The sequence below is a fragment of the Notamacropus eugenii genome, chromosome 7 (genome assembly GCF_028372415.1).
Source record: "Notamacropus eugenii isolate mMacEug1 chromosome 7, mMacEug1.pri_v2, whole genome shotgun sequence".
NCBI lineage: Eukaryota > Metazoa > Chordata > Mammalia > Diprotodontia > Macropodidae > Notamacropus > Notamacropus eugenii.
In genome coordinates this window covers 92,448,295-92,464,661 of record NC_092878.1, presented here as the reverse complement: position 1 = coordinate 92,464,661, position 16,367 = coordinate 92,448,295, and the positions used below count along the sequence as shown (strand labels likewise).

Here is a 16,367-nt window from a genome sequence, read left to right as displayed (position 1 = left end):
CTAGATGCTGGCCCTTCTGTCATTTGTGACATACAACCCTTTTAAGAGAAATCTCCATACCTCAGAACAACTAAGCTTAGTAAATCCATTGTGGATATTGCTATTAGTAAATCAGGAGCAGAATACATAGGGAGGCACCCAGTAGGAATGTTGATGAGCTAGACTGGGCAGGAAGACAAGTATATCCTTTTTTTGCTTTATCATGTGCTGTGTGGATGGTTAAAATGGAGTTTGAAAATGACATTTTGGCTGAATAACAAATTACATTTTCCCTAAGCAGGCAGAGTCTATATGTGGATTTCGTCTGTCAAGTGGAGAAAGGGGGAAAAGATTACCAAGATCTGTAAGAAGAAAATAAAATCCTGAAAACTAAAAAAAATCCTCTCATTATTGAGATATTATGCATTAAAAAGCTTATAAACCAAGTGGTAAACACCCCTTAAGTATAAAGCTTAGGCCAATAGGCTTGTTTGAGGCCAAGATATGCATAATACCCACTGTTAGGTCACAGTTAAAGTACGTTGTAGGCCTTGAAGGTGGCACCGAGGCTGACTATTTCCATTCAATCCCTCTCTCATCTGCATCTGTCTCAGGGCCAGAGACTGATGTCTGGCCCGAGATCAGAGGAAAGGAAAATCAAAGTCAGGTCTTGCTGCCATTTCTGGGAGGAGGGACCACATGTCCACTGGCCCAGAATGTTGCTCCCTACCATACTGAGCTACAATAATCATAGGGTAAGATTCAGTCTATTTCTGGGACTCCAAGATGCTGGGTCTGGTTATTTTCTTTATACCACTAATGCTTTCAAGATTTCATCTTCGGGTCTGGGAATGCACTCCAAAAGTTTCAGGATGTTTGTCACTTGGAGAATATACTTAAGAAGTTAGAATTAAACAGAGCAAATGGGGACAAATTTTTGCTACCAAAAAGGCGAATGCTTACTTGATTCTTCTGGATTTATACATGAGAGCTATTATGGGTTTAAACTGCAGTATTGGGGATACATTTTTGAACAGCAGAGGGAGTCCAATATCCCCCTAGGATGATCTGCATGGCCTTAGCATTCAGTGATTGGGAGATGGGCTTGGAATAACTTTATATTATAGGTTTAATGTTCTATTCCTACAAATAAGTGAATTTAATAGTGAAACAAGAATTTTTCTGAGCCATGATCATCAGAGGGGAGGTTCTCACTTTTGAACTCTTACTTTCTTTGCACCTGTTTGACATTTGCTTTGTAATGTAATTGTTTAATTCTATTAGTAGAAGAAGTTGTACAGTTATCTAAGGTTTACAAAGCGCGTTTATCTCACTTGATCCTTGACATCAGCACTGTAAGGTAGGCAGTATCATTATTCCCATTTTACTGAGCCTGAGAGAGGTTAAATGACTGGCCCAAGGTGATACAACCCTGAAAGATAGGGCGGTTTAGTGGACAGAATACTAGACTTAGAGTCAGGAAGGCATGGGTTCAAATCCTTCCTCAGAAATTTACAAGCAGTTTGATCAGGGGCAAGTAAATTCAATCTGTATCAGTTTCCCCACTTGTAATTGGAGATGGTAATAGAACCTACTTCACTGGGTTGTTGTGAGGATCAGATGAGATAATAATACATGAAAAGTGCTATATTCTTGCAAACTAATATAATAGACACATCTATGATATAATATATATGTGATATAATATACATATATGATATAATACTATATATATTTTTCCCTCTGTACACTAAATTATAAGCTCCTTGAAGGCAAGTACTGAATCCTTGCATCTTTCTTGGTATATAACTCTCCCTGGAACAAAATATATCAAATACCCCCAAAATTCAAAAATATCGCTGCCCTAACAGACTTTACAAAGTATGAAGAAAGAATTCACACAGAAAGACCTGATACATTTGTATTTTTTAAGAAGCTCATATCAATTATATGACAACCAAAAAAGAAGGAAGAATTTCATGGACATAGAAAAAAATTCCTGTTATCTCTTAAATTTCCCCCCTTTCCTGAGTATATAGGATGAATGAATTTATGCAGACCTGATCTATCTGGAAGACACCTTTCTCTTACCCCGTATAGAGATGTTACATGTCATAGGATATATGAAGCCATACCATAGAATCATAGGAAGTGAACTTAGAGACCATCTTGTCAAACTCCTTCATTTTACAGATGAAGAAACTGAGGCCCAAGAAGGTTACTTCATGGTCAATCCCTAGGTAATGCTATACATTCTCTGTCATTCTTCCTTCAGGTCATGGACACTAGGAAGTTAGGAGAAACCCTCAAGGAGAAGTATCAATGTACTGTTTAATTCTCTAGGTGAAAGAAGTAATAGTAATAATAACTATAACAATAATAAATAATAGTTCTTACCATTATTACATGAATAGCAGCAGATTTTGAAATCTGTAGAGATAAATATTTTTGGAGGTATAAATTTGTACATTCTCAAACCTATAATAGTAGTTAAAAGTAGGTGCAGAAAGACAAAACCATGAAACAGTGCCTATGGTTGTCAAGGAAACCATAATCTTAGAATTCTAAACAGGCTCATTCACAGATTCCTCTCTTATGAACTAGTCTGCCATGTCTAGAGGTAATCAGCATATAATGTACTCCAAGCATTATTCATTTCTCAAGGAGTAAAAGAAAAAAAAAATCTAATGGCAGGGCCCTCTAAATCTTTTTCTCCATGACTGTTAGCAGGCCATTCGATTCTCTACCTTCATCTGTGACTGGTGGAATGCTTTTTGAGTAATGGGATAATAACAATAAAAAACTTACTTTTAACAATAATAGCTGGTATTTATAGAGTCTTTACAAATATTAACATCCCCACAACCTTGGGAGAGAGGTGCTTTTAGTATCCTTGTTTTCCAAATGGGGAAACTGAGCCAGACAGAAATTTTTTAAAGTAATTTGCCTAGGATCATCTCACAAGTAAGTGTCTGAAACAGAAGTTGAACTCAGGTTCTCCTGACTTCTTATCCTACACTCTATCTGAAGGACAACCTAGCTGCTTTTTATATAGCACTCTAAGATTTGCAGAGGACTTTACATATTCTCTCATTTAAGATTCTAGAGAGTTTTATTTTTGCATACAGATATAAAATATATTAGGGGCTGCTATGTGGTGCAGTGGATAGAGAACAGGGCTGGGAATCAGGAAAACTCCCTTTCCTGAATTCAGATCTGGTCTTATTCTCTTCCTAGCTGTGTGATGTTGGGCAAGTCACAACTCTGTTGCCTTAGATCTTCATTTGTAAGATGAGCTGGAGAAGGAAATGGTAAATCACTCCAGAATCTTTGCCAAGAAGACCCTAAATGGAGTCATGAAGAGGTGGGTATGACTGAAAAACAACTTAACAACAAAGAAAACATATTCACTTGAGTTTTCGTTGAGTTTGTCCAGGTTGGGGGTAAAAGGGTGAGGAGTAGAGGGGAAAAGCAGAGAATGTAGTAGAAAGAGAACAAAGTTTAGAATCAGGATTTGATAATTAGCATTTATGTGGTCTTGGCAAGTCCGTTGGTGTCTCTTGAGTCTGAGTTTCCTTGTTTACAAAATGAGGGATTTGGACCAGAGGATCTAATATCACCTCCAGCTTGAGACTATGATCTTATATGTGCTATTATTTATAGACAAAAATGAGGCAACTGGCCCTAACATTTTAAGTATCAGTGAGAAGTTATTATTAAAGCCACACAAATTCTCAAATTTTCCTACTTTCTCTGTAGTCAAGAGCATAGGTTGATGAGATGATTAACAGGTGTTACAGATGGAATGTGTGACTACAGATGTATATACATACATATATATGTATACGTATTTTTTCTTATCATCAGGTTAAATGAGCTGGATGAAAGCATTATTCTCATTAGTACCATTTTAGGGACCCAGGAACACAGAAGGGTTGATAGGGCAGTGTCAAGGACTCAGCTCTAAGTAACTGTGACAGAGAAACATTCTCCACCAAACCCTTTCATATTTTTTTTCTGCTAAGACCTCAGGCAAGCTCATAATACAGTCATATGCACAAAATTTCTGGCAAGTATACAAACATCACAAGGGAATCCAACAGGAACACAGACATAAAGGGAAAGTCATTCATGCATACTGCATTGTCATTGCTCTACCACAAAAAGGTCTCATATGGCTCACTTCTTAGCCCACCTTCTAAAATACTTTTTCCACTATAGTAGAATGGGCCAAGCTAAACACCCTTTGAGGGGCCCAGGTTTGATCTGCTTTTACATAACATTTTTTGGGCTCTATGCCCCCAAAGACCTGACTAATATAAGCAACAGAAGTCTATTCAACTGACTTTCAACAGACTACCTGTTTCCTGATTTGACATACTCATGGTCATGCGATTTGACATACAGTCCTAGCGATTCTCAGAATTGTTCTTGTGTCTTATTTAATATCACCTACCCAATTTGGTGTCCTTGGATTACCAGGTGATGAGGTGGATAGAGTACTGGAACTCAAGTCAGGAATACCTGAATTCAAATCTAGCCTCAGATATTTAGTAGGTGAGTAACTTTGAGCAAGTCATTTAGTCTCTCTTAGCCTCAATTTTCTCATCCATAAAAAAGGGATAATGATGTCACCTACCACACAAGAAAGTTGTATGAATCAAATCAAATAACATATGTAAAGGGTTTGCAAACAAAGCAGAATATAAATGCTAGCTATTATAATTCTTGTTGTTTTGTTAATATTTTCCCCTGCGTCTGCTCTATAAGCCACCTCCAACCCTAGCTATTGATCCACCTTTGCAGTGACTTCCTATGATTTAGTAACATTTTGGCTATGATTCTGAGTTTGGATGGGTTAGACTTAATGCTTTGATTGACTTGGTTGTAGCATGCAAGGGCATGTTCTCTTTAGATATAGCCATGGGATTATTCTGTAATGTTTAAAGGTTGATTGTTTCAAGACTGGTTTTTGTTGACTTTTCATGCACCTAGAACTAGTACAAAAGTCTATATGTTCAATCACCTTGTTTCACTTAGCCTTGGACAGAGAGTTCCATGCTAGTTAAGACCAAAGAGAAGTGTCCAGTGGTGCTAGATTCCTGCTCAAACTGTAACACTTCTGAGAGCAATGACATTGCTGGCTATCCATAACTGAGCATCAAGGTGCTTTATAGAAGACCCTTAGCTCTCATCCAAAGCAGATGATGCACTGTGATGTATCTCAGTGTTCAGGAGTTCTGGTGGCCTGGGGTGACTGGATTCCTTCTCTGGCCTAAACCTGAATGGAAATACCAAGTACCAGAGAATGCCTCAAAACAGCACAGAAGGTACTGCCCTCATTATGGCTGTTAGCAGAGTTTCTGTCTTTGTATCTTCAAATGCCTTGTCTCCCTAATTGTTACAGCTCGTCTCTAATGACCATGTTTTAACCATTATAATGGGGAGTAGGAACCCCTGCTAAGGTGGATGAATTCCCTCAACCAAACTGATGATATAGCGTATAGTATAGTATATAACACATATACTATGCTATATTATGATATAGTATGTAATTAATATACATGATATGTACACATATACACATACATACATATACTATATATACATATACACATAGATACATACATAAGCACATACACATATATACACATATAGTATATGGTTCTCTGTTTGAAGGCATCTGAGAAGCATCTGGGCAGCTAAGTGGTGCAGTGGATAGGGCACTAGTGCAGGAGTCAGGAGGACCTGAGTTCAAATCTCACCTCAGGCACTTGACACTCACTAGCTGTGTGACCTTGGGCAAGTCACTTAACCCCAATTGCCTCATCTTGGGTCATCTCCAGTCATCCTGATGTATATCTGGCCACTGGATTCAGATGACTCTGGAGGAGAAGTGAGGCTGGTGACCCTCCCTCACTCAAAACAAAGTCAAGTGCAAGTCATGTCATCATTTCTCTGATGGCATGGGCTTCTTCGGCAATGAAGGATGAATGCACAATCTGAGGAGCACATCCCCATGGAAGGCTTACTGAGTGGACAAAGGGAATGCCTCTGACTGGTTGGTCCTTACAGACTAGGACTGCCTCAAACATGAGTGTCAATGGTCAGGGAGAGATATCATCTTTTTGGAGGAATATCCCCCTCCCTTCATGGACTATATAAAGCAAGCAAGTGGATGCTCATCTCTTCTTCTTTCCCTTATATCTTCTGTTGGTGTGTAGCCAGGGATGGGGAAGGGATTTCTCTCTTGTCCCCTTCTTCCAAAGGAGTAGAAGCAACTTGCGCAAAAGCACGTGGCAAAAGGAGATGGGTTTGCCCTCTCTCATGGATAATGCTTGAGAAAAAAGTAAAGGAGATTTTAAAATAAATCCCTAGGTAATGTTCCCAGAATCTAACCTTTAAACTAGAGAACAAAGATTCCCTGGGCTTCTGGGTAACACTAAGTTTGAGAACTCCAGAGAGTTCAGGCACCAGACAACTATAAAAGAGATTTCCACAATAATTTGTTTCTTAAGGAAGAAAGAAGATCACCAGTGTGGCCCCTTGAGGCTGAGAACTTAGGAGGCACCAAGTTATCTCCCTGATATTGCTGTGAGGGGCTCTTAAACAGCGGAATAGAAATATGATTATTTGTTCATCAGTCTTTAAGTGTGTTTACTTTGGGGTTGGGGGTTAGAGGGATCTGATTGGCTATTTTTGTTCTTTATGTGTTTTCTGACAGATAGTACTTGAATTCCCTTGTACTTAATTCTCTTGAATTCTCATGAATTTTTTGTACAATGAAATAAAGGAATATGCAGTAATTGGAGACTTTAATGCTTACATTTGGGTCAACTTAGATATGATATAGGTAGGTATACTGTAAATATAGTTAGATAATTTCCTAGAGTGCTCCTGGTATAGGCAATGAGTCAGAGAATAAATCTGGACCTCGTGAGGTCAAGACCCTAAACTTAGATGTCTATACAAACTCAAAGCCTTTGTGAGGGGTCCTGGAACAAGTTACACAAATCAAAGCAAAACTACTTAACTAGAAATATCTAATATTTCCATTCTAGTTCCCTACTTCTCCGGGTGGTTCCAGGTAAGCCACATAATTTTTTCTTAAATATGTCAGATAAATGAACCTGTTGTCTTTAATAGCATTAACTCACTCATTATAATTATTCTGTGAAGGTCTTTGAAGTTCCAGCAACAAAGCCACTCCAGTACTAAAGAACTTAGAAGATTCCAGTTTGTTATGTCTACTGGATTTATCTGCTGATTTCTTTCAGGTAATTTTAACTGAAAGTGTGTGGTCTCTAAGTATATGTTCCTATAGTTACAGGTATTAAATTGAAATTGAATTGAGGGAAATTTCAACGTGTCTATAACCAGAAAGGAAAATGTAAAGATGTCAAACAGTTAACATTAAAGAAAGGTTTCTCTGCTTTCCCAAGAAATTATTCACGGGAGAAGCCACATATTTCTGAAAAGATGAGTTAAAACCTCTTTAGGCTTCAGCTGGCTGTGTGTATTTATGAATGGCCAGGAATGTGGCTAGGCAGGTAATAAAAATGATTTAACCTACAGCTTGGGCTTAGATTTTACCTAGGTGCCTTTTTCCCTCCCCCTTATTACAAAAGAGATTGTGTAAGTGGTTTGGAGTTAGAAAAACTGGGGAACCTCAAACCTCAGAATTGTTTGGCAGACATCAAGTGAATAACCTTACATAAATAATTACCAGGTATTGCTAAAAATAGAAGGTAGAAGGAACGTTCACCATGATTCTCCAGTTAGTTGGTCGTGGAGATCCAAAGCCCAGTGACCAGCAAATTTAGTCAAAAGAAAAGATTAAACCTGAGGGCATCAAAAGAAGGATACATCTGGGTGAGTATGTTTTAGGGGAGGGATTTAATCACTTTCTAGTCATGACTCTGGAAAGGAACAGGCAGACCACTCTAAAATGAACAAAAAAAAAGGGTACAAGAGGTTCTTTCCTTCTCCTTTCACTCCAGGGTTGTTGGTCTAACACCAGAGGCGTAAGGATGGCAGTTTTCTAAAAAGAAATTTTTTTTAAGCCTGGTTTTATAACTAAAAAGAGCATTGTAAAGCCCACTCTTCTCACGACAAAGAAAAGACTTTTATATAGCCAAAGGATTCAGCTGAAGACAGGAGCTGGAAATAGAGAGAAATTCTATGGCTATGTGCCCAGAGGGGCCATGTCTGGCAATTTCCAACACAGAACTCATGTTTAGTTGGAGCAGTGTCCAGCCAAGCAGCAGACAGTGGAGCAAGGGTCCAACAGAGCAACGTACAAAGGAGACCATGCATCCAGCAGAAATGCAGTGGGAAGCAAGTCTGATCAGAGCAGCATAATAATGAGATCACTATTAGCAGCCCTGCAGAGCTGCGCCTCAATGCAAGTGCCTTGCCTGCACTTGATCCCCTTCCTGTGTGCCAGTCTATATCTATTCCCTCTCTATGTATCCCTCTACTCACTATATTTTGGGCACATATTTCCCACATATTCCTCTCCATGTGTTGATTGTCCATTGTTCTCGTTGATGATGTCAACAATCAACCAATGGACATTTATGAAGTACCTACTATGTGCCAGGCACAGTGTTGAGCATACCAAAAGAGACAGAAGCCAGTTCCTGGCTTCTAAAAGCTTGCAATCTAAAGGCAAGATGTGTATTTATGGGAGAACATTGTTATTATTGTTGTTCAGCTCTTTCAGTTGTGTCCAACCCTTTGTTACCCCATTTGGGGTTTTCTTGGCAAAGATGCTAGAGTGGTTTGCTATTTTCTTCTCCAGCTCATCTTACAGATGAGGAAACTGAGGCAAACAGGGTTAAGTGACCTGCCCAGAGTCACAAAGCAAGTGTCTGAAGCAGTATTTGAATTCAGGTCTTCCTGATTCCAAGCCGTTAGTCACTCTATCCATTGTACAACCTAGCTGCCCATATAGCACTTTTATAATTTGCCAAATGCTTTCACATTTCATCCAGCAATCTTCTGATACAGACAAGGAAGATCATATTCCCAGTTTCAAGATTAGGAAATGAGGGCTCTGATGGGGTACAAGATTTTTGCCTCATGGTCACTTAATGGTGGAATCAAAGTTTTTACTCAGGTCTCCTTTCCGCATATTAAAGGTTATTTCCCTTACACTATACTACACTCTCTCTATGTTGTTAATTTAAAGAGAATACTTCTAATAATACTATGTTTTACTTCTTTCTACTATCAGAAGAGTTTATGCATGCTCTTTTACCTTAAGCAGAAAATCTTGACAGTCAATAACTGTCCCCGGAAACTTGAGTTTCCATGGGTGTGGCAGTCTTTAAAAGCATGCATGAAAACTTAATAGGAACCCCCAAACTTAAGACTGAATGGGATAGATCAGAAGTGATTTTGGGTGAGGTGGTAGAAAAAAATTGTTTTTCAACAAATAATGAACTAACTATTCACACCCGAGTAGGTTTACTTTTTATTATGATGGTAATAGATCTTTACTGCAAATGACTGGAGCTCTAGCCAGCATGGAATTCAAACACCAACCAGGCAGATTTCTTGCACAGGTAGAGAGATTTTACAGGACTGCTCAGACTGGGAAAGACTGTGTTAATTTTTTCCCCCAAGAATTATGATCAACCTCTATGGAACCTCAGAAATTCATGTGCAAATGAAGCTTCTTAGTGTGCATCAGATGTGTGGCTAGCCAATCATCCATAACAAACATTTGCTAAACACCCAGAGGGTACGTGGCACTGTACTGAGCATCTTAATACTAACTGCTTGAAAATGTACCTGTCTATTTTTGTTATGTGGAGTCACATCAGGAATAAGAAAGTTACATAAAGTCTTTGGATCTTTTGTCAGGCAATGAACAGATACTTGGTCTTTTCATAAGAAAATTCAAATCGCTACTGAAAATACTTTGTATTTTCTCTGCATATTGTAAAAATGGAGGTATCCTATACTCTGCCAAGCAAATCTCTACAAACTGGCTTTTCTGACATGCTACATTTCAATAAGATTTAAAAAAATTGTTAAATATCTGCTTTGTGCAGAGTTCTTTGCTGGTGTGGGAGATGGAAAGTTTAAATAAAACAGAAGACTGTCTTTGTCTCTGACTTCACTTAATTCCATGCAACACACTCACAAATTATTTCAGTGAGGAAGAAAAATAGCAACCATTCAAAGAGACCTATGTGGATGCACAGGGGACTCATCAACAGATTATAAAAAGACTTCAGAAAAGATGTAAGCAAGGTAAGTAACTGAGAACAGAAGCTTAGAATGAAGTTGAAGAATGCAAAAGACAATAACAAGGCTAAGGGGACTATGAAACAAGGGGCTAGGTTTCTATACTCCAAGGCACTGGGGAAAAATAACTATAAGGATAGGAAGACTCATCTCTAGGCAGGATTCCTTAGGCAAAATTTCTATAATCACTAGGTGCTTAACCTTCAAAGAATGCTGTTTTCCCCTCTCAGTGAAGGAATGGTCAATCTGGAGGTGGAGCAAAGACAGTGGAGTAAAGGCAAGGACCCACCTGAACTCTCCTGCAAACCCCTCCAAATACTTCTTATAATGACTCTAAACAAATTCAAGAGTGGTAGAACCCACAAGAAGACAGAGTGAAAGAATTTTCCAGTCCAAAACAACTTGGAAGGTCAGCAGGAATGGTCTGTTGCATCAGGGTGAGAAAGGAGCACAGTCCAGTGCAGGCCACTCCTGCACAGTCACAGCCCTAGGAAACCAGGAACAGACCTTGGGGCAACCGAATCAGTGGCAGCACTCCTAGTTTCCAGACCTCTCAGTCCACAGATGTCAAAGACAACTTAGAAGATCAGCAAGAAAACTCTGTCACACCTGGAGGAGAGTGGAGGATAGTCCAGCACGGGCTACACCAGCACAACCTTGGCTATAGCAAACCAGGCACAGGCCTTGGGAGCCACTGAATCAGCAGCAGCAGTGCCTGTCTCCAGAGCTCTCAATCCACAGACTGTAATGGGGTTGAACAACTAGCCAGGAGGAGACTTGAGGGATCTCTTTGGTAGCACCAAGGCTTCTCTCTGTTGCTTTGCCCATACTCAGATCTGGTTGCAGTCCTAGGTAGCAGTCTCAGAGTAAGAAGGAGCACTAGAACACCAGAGCATGTGGCCACATTGGAGCGGGAATCCTTCTTACAGTTCCAAGGCAGAAAAGAGTATTTGTGGTCACTCATAGACCAGAGCACAGGCCAGGAGAGTGGCAATCACCTCTCCTTAGTCATAGGTTCCCCAAGTGGGCAATACTGTCTGTCCACTGGGGAGTGCTAAAACCATCCAGGGGGAGGTAGTAGCTTCAGGTGCAATTGAGGGTTGTTGAATAAAAATAAGGGGGTAGTGGAAGCATAAGGAAAGAAAAAAGATAAGAAAAATTTGAAAAACCATCCATACATGTTTCATCTGTTGAGTAAGAGTTAAAGTCATAGTAATTGCATTATTTTCCAAATAAACACACAAGATACAAGTTATAACAGATCAGAGGTCAAGTCTGCCAATGGGTCTTAACAAGTAAGTGTTGGCAGGCGAGCATGTCACTCATTGTTGGGAAGTCCAGTATGCGTTGATAGGCGTATGTGCGTGTTTACAATTCTGTACTATATGACTACATGATATAATATTGTGTCATCAAAATTTCAATGCAAGAAAAAACCCACAAATTTACAATAAATTATTAAATTTAAGGTGTGTCACTTTTAAAAAAATATTTTATATTTTCCTGAAATGAATAAAATTTCATGAAAATTGTTAAAAATTAAAAGAAAGCAGATTTCAAGAGGGGCACTGAGTACTCTCTTTGAAAAGGGGATGGTAGGCCAAATAAGTTTGGGAACCTCTGCCTTAGATCATATCACCTTGGAAGAAATGAAAACTTACAGGTGCCTTGAAGTATCTCTAGAAACAGCTGCGCAAAGTCCCTGAAGCTTGGGACAGTGTGCCCTCCACTTTGGAAGTGAAGAACTACTTTAACAAAGAATTAAAAATCAGGTAATAGGCTGGGAAAATAAGCAAACAACAGAAAAAATTCTGACCATAGAAAGTTACTATGGTCACAAAGAAGATGAATACTCACACTCAGAGGAAGACCACAAAGTCAAAATTCCTACAGCCAAAGCCTCCAAGAAAAATATGAATTGGTCTCAGGTCATGGAAATACTCAAAAAGGATCTTGAATATCAAGTAGCAGAGTAAAAATTGGGAAGAGAAATGAGGGTGATGCAAGAAAATCATAAAAAACAAGTCAACAATTTGGTAAAGCAGACGCACACAAAAAAAGGAAGAAAATAACATCTTAAGAAACAGACTAGGTCAAATGGTAAAAGAGGTCCAAAAAACCAATTAGGAGAAGAATGCCTTAAAAGGCAGAACTGGCCAAATGGGAAAAGAGGCACAAAAATTCATCGAAGAAGAAACATCCTTAAAAAGTAGAATTGGTCAAATGGAAAAGGAGGTACAAAAGCTCACTGAAGAAAATGGTCCCTTTTAAATTAGAATTGAGCAAATGGAAGCTAATGACTTTATGAGAATTCAAGAAACAACAAAACAAAACTGAAAGGGTGAAAAAAATAGAAGACAATATGAAATATTTCATTTGAAAAACAATTGACCTGGAAAATAGATCCAGGAGAGATAATTTAAAAATTATTAGACTACCTGAAAGTCACAATCAAAAAAAGAACCTAGACATCATCTTTCAAGAAATTCTCGAGGAAACCTGCCCTGATATTCTAGAATCAGAAGACAGAATAAAAATTGAAAAAACTGAAGGAATCCACTTACCTCCTGAATGAAAGCTCCCAGTAATATTATAGCCAAATTCCAGAACTCTCAGTTCAAGGAGCAAATATTGCAAGCAGCCAGAAAGAAATAATTCAAATATTGTGGAGCCATAGTTAGGATAATACAAGGCTTAGCAGTTTCTATATTACAGGAACAGAACACTTGGAATATGATATTCCAGAGAGCAAAGGAACTAGGATTACAACCAAGAATCACCTACCCAGCAAAACTGAGTATAATTCTTGAGAGGAAAAAAGTGGATATTCAATGAAATAGGGGACTTTTCAAGCATTCTTGAGGAAAAGACCAGAGTTGAACAGAAAATTTGACTTTCAAATACAAGACTCAAGAGAAGCATAAAAAGATAAACAGAAGAGGGAAATCATAAAGCACTTAATAAGTTTAAAGCTTCTATATTTCTACATGGGAAGATAATAATTGTAACTGAAGACCTGTCTCATTATTAGAGCAGATAGAGACAATATATATAGACAGAGGGCACAAGTGTGAGTTGAATATGAAGAGATGCTATCTAAAAAATTTAAGGGGTGAGAAAGGAATGTACTGGGAGAAAGGGAAAGGGAGAGGTAGAATGGAGTAGATTATCTTACATAAAAGAAGCAAGAGAAAGCTTTTACTGTGGACAGGAAGAGGGGGAGAGGTGAGGAAGAGTGAGTGAACTTTACTCTCAATAGAATTGGCTCAAACTGGGAATGACATACACACTCAATTGGACATATAAACCTATCTTACCCTACAGGAAAATAGGAGTGGAAGAGGATAAGAGAAGAAGGGGGGTTGATAGAAGGGAGGGAAGACTGGTAGAGGAATAGTCAGAAACAAAACAGTTTTGAAGAGGGATAGAATGAAAGGAAAGAGAGAATAGAATAAAAGGGGGATAAGATAGAGGGAAATAGTAACTGGGGAAAAAATTTTGAAGCAAGATAAAGGCCTCATTTCTCAAACATATAGAGAACTGAGTCAAATTTATAAAAATAAGAGCCATTCCTCAATTTATAAATGATCAAAAGATACGAACAGTTTTCAGATGAAGGAATCAAAGCCATCTATAGCCATAAAAAAATATTCTAACTCACTACTGATTGGACAAATGAAATTTAAAACAATTCTAAGTTACTACCTCATAGCTATTAGATTGGTTAATAAGACAGAAGAGGAAAATGACAAATATTGGAGGGAATGTGGGGAAAATGAGACATGAATGCACTATCTGTGGAGATGTGAACTGATACAACCATTTTGCAGAACAATTTGGAACTATGACCAAAGGAATATAAAACCATGCATATCCTTTGCCCTAGCAATGCCACTACTAGGTCTATATCTCAAAAGAGACTGAAAAAAGAAAAGCACCTACAGGCACAAAAATATTTATAGCAGCTCTTTTCTGGTGGCAAAGAATTGGAAATGGAAGAGATCATCAATTGATCATCAATTGGCCCATCAATTGAGGGATGGATGAACAAATTGTGGCATGTGATTATTATGGAATACTATTGTGCTATAAGAAATGATGAGCAGGATGCTTCCAGAAAAACCTGGAAAGACTTAAATGAGCTGATGCAAAGTGAAATGTACTGTGTACAAAGTAATAGCCATATTGTAAGATGATCACCTGTGAATGACTTAGTTATTCTCAGCAATACAATGATCTAAGACAACTCTGAAGGACTTAAGACACTATTCATCCACAGACAGAGAATTGACAGTGTCTGAATATAGATTGAAGCACACTTTTTTTCAAACTTTCTTCATTTTTCTTGAGGGTTTTTTTTTAGTCTATGTTTTCTTTCACAATATGACTACTTTGGAAATGTTTTGTATGACTACGCATGTATAACCTGTATCTAATGACTTCTCAATGAGGGGTAGGGGTTGGGGAGGGAGGAAGGGAGAGAGTTTGGAACTGAAAGTTTTAAAAACAAATGTTAAAAATTGTTTTTACATATAACTAGGGGAAAATAAAATACTAAATAAAAAATTAAGGGTAATTTATCTTTTTTGTAAGTATTCATGCATTTCACTGAGAGTGTTAGATTTATTGGCACATAACAAAGATAACTCCATGTTTAAAAAAAAAAGAGAATGTTCATTTTCTAGAAGTGAATGGGAAAAAACCTCCACTGACTGGATTCCCCAGGGGAAAACTGAAATTCCTCTTCTAGAAACTTTAGTCCATTTAGTCCATTAGTCTGTTGCACGTCAGCAACAGACCAACAGCTTAACACTCCGACTGTGTGTGTAATTCATAAACTCCCCTGCTTTGAGAAGTGGCCAAGCCACTTTGTACACAGTCTATCCAGCTGGGCATTTCTCAGGCCAAAGTCTCTTGGGGCAGTGGCCCAGGAAAGGACAAGGACACAGAGGGCAGGACACAGCTGAGGAGTGGCTGCAACTCCTGAGTTTTCTGTGGGTTTCCACCAGTGGAAGTGGAACCAGGAGATTCATACCTTCCAGGGCTGTTGGGAGGATCAAATGAGATACAAATTATAAGGCACTCAGCACTGTACCTGGCTCAAGGTAAATGTTATACAAGTGTTTGATGCTATTGCTATTATTATTATATAGTATCCCTCTACTTCTCACCTTGTTCCAGGATTCGAGTTCAGTTCCCTCCCTTGTAAATGATAGAGACTGGCTTGTCAATGAAACAATTAAATGGAGCAGGGAATGGAGTGCTACATTTGGAGTCAGGAAGACCTGAGTTCAAATCTAACCTCAGACAATTACTGTCTGACCCTGGGCATGTCATATAATCTCTATCTGCCTCAGTTTCCTCAACTATAAAATGAAGATAATAATAGCACCTATCTCCCAGGGTTGTTAGAGGCATCAAGGGAAATGATATTTGTAAAGTGCTTAGCAGAGTGTCTGGCACATAGTAGGTGCTATATAAATGCTTATTCGTTCCTTCCTTGTCAGTCAAAGTTTGGCTTTCCAGAGTCTAGGTCAATTTACTGAAGGTTGAGAAAAAGGAAAGTTAGGGAATTTCCATCCTCTCCAATATCCACTTTTCTTTGACAAACCCAAAAGGCGTGGCATATACAAAGCATGAAGTCATTGACATGAATTGGTTTACCCCACTTCCCTAAATATTTAGCTGGGATACTCATTGCCCCAGATGTCTTTCACTGAGACTCATGCAGAACCCTAAGGGTAAGGCTCAGGCTCAGAGCAAACTTTCCTAGTTAAGCTAAACCATGGAGACAAACCCTAGGGAACCTCAGTTTCTACAGCCTCAGTGACTCCCATCCCTAAAAGATTGTACCATCAATTACAGACGTTTGCATCCTAGTGATTTAGAGCTGATAGGAACATTAAAAATTTTCTGTCAACATATTTCTACTCACTCACCACTCCTTCGATTTTACAAATGAGGCCAAGAAAGTGACTGAGGAGTCATTGGAAGCCAGGCCTCTGATTCCAGAGCTAGTATTCTTTCCCCTGTACCTACCACTTTTATTTTTAACCAAGTTACCAAAGTTCTTTATTTCTGATACAAGAAGCACTGGCCTATATTTTTAAATAAGGGGACCACCCAGGGGA

The 16,367-nt window shown here is 38.6% G+C and overlaps 1 protein-coding gene across 1 annotated transcript in view; it reads left to right on the top strand.

Annotated features, from left to right (window-relative positions):
• Positions 1–575: 575 nt before the first annotated feature.
• Positions 576–16,367, top strand: part of ASB5 (ankyrin repeat and SOCS box containing 5) — a 98,548-nt gene continuing 82,756 nt past the window's right edge. The window contains exons 1-2 of the mRNA XM_072623471.1: positions 576–734; positions 7,159–7,256. The gene's annotated coding sequence lies outside the window, so the exon portion shown is untranslated. The remainder of the gene's footprint in view (positions 735–7,158; positions 7,257–16,367) is intronic.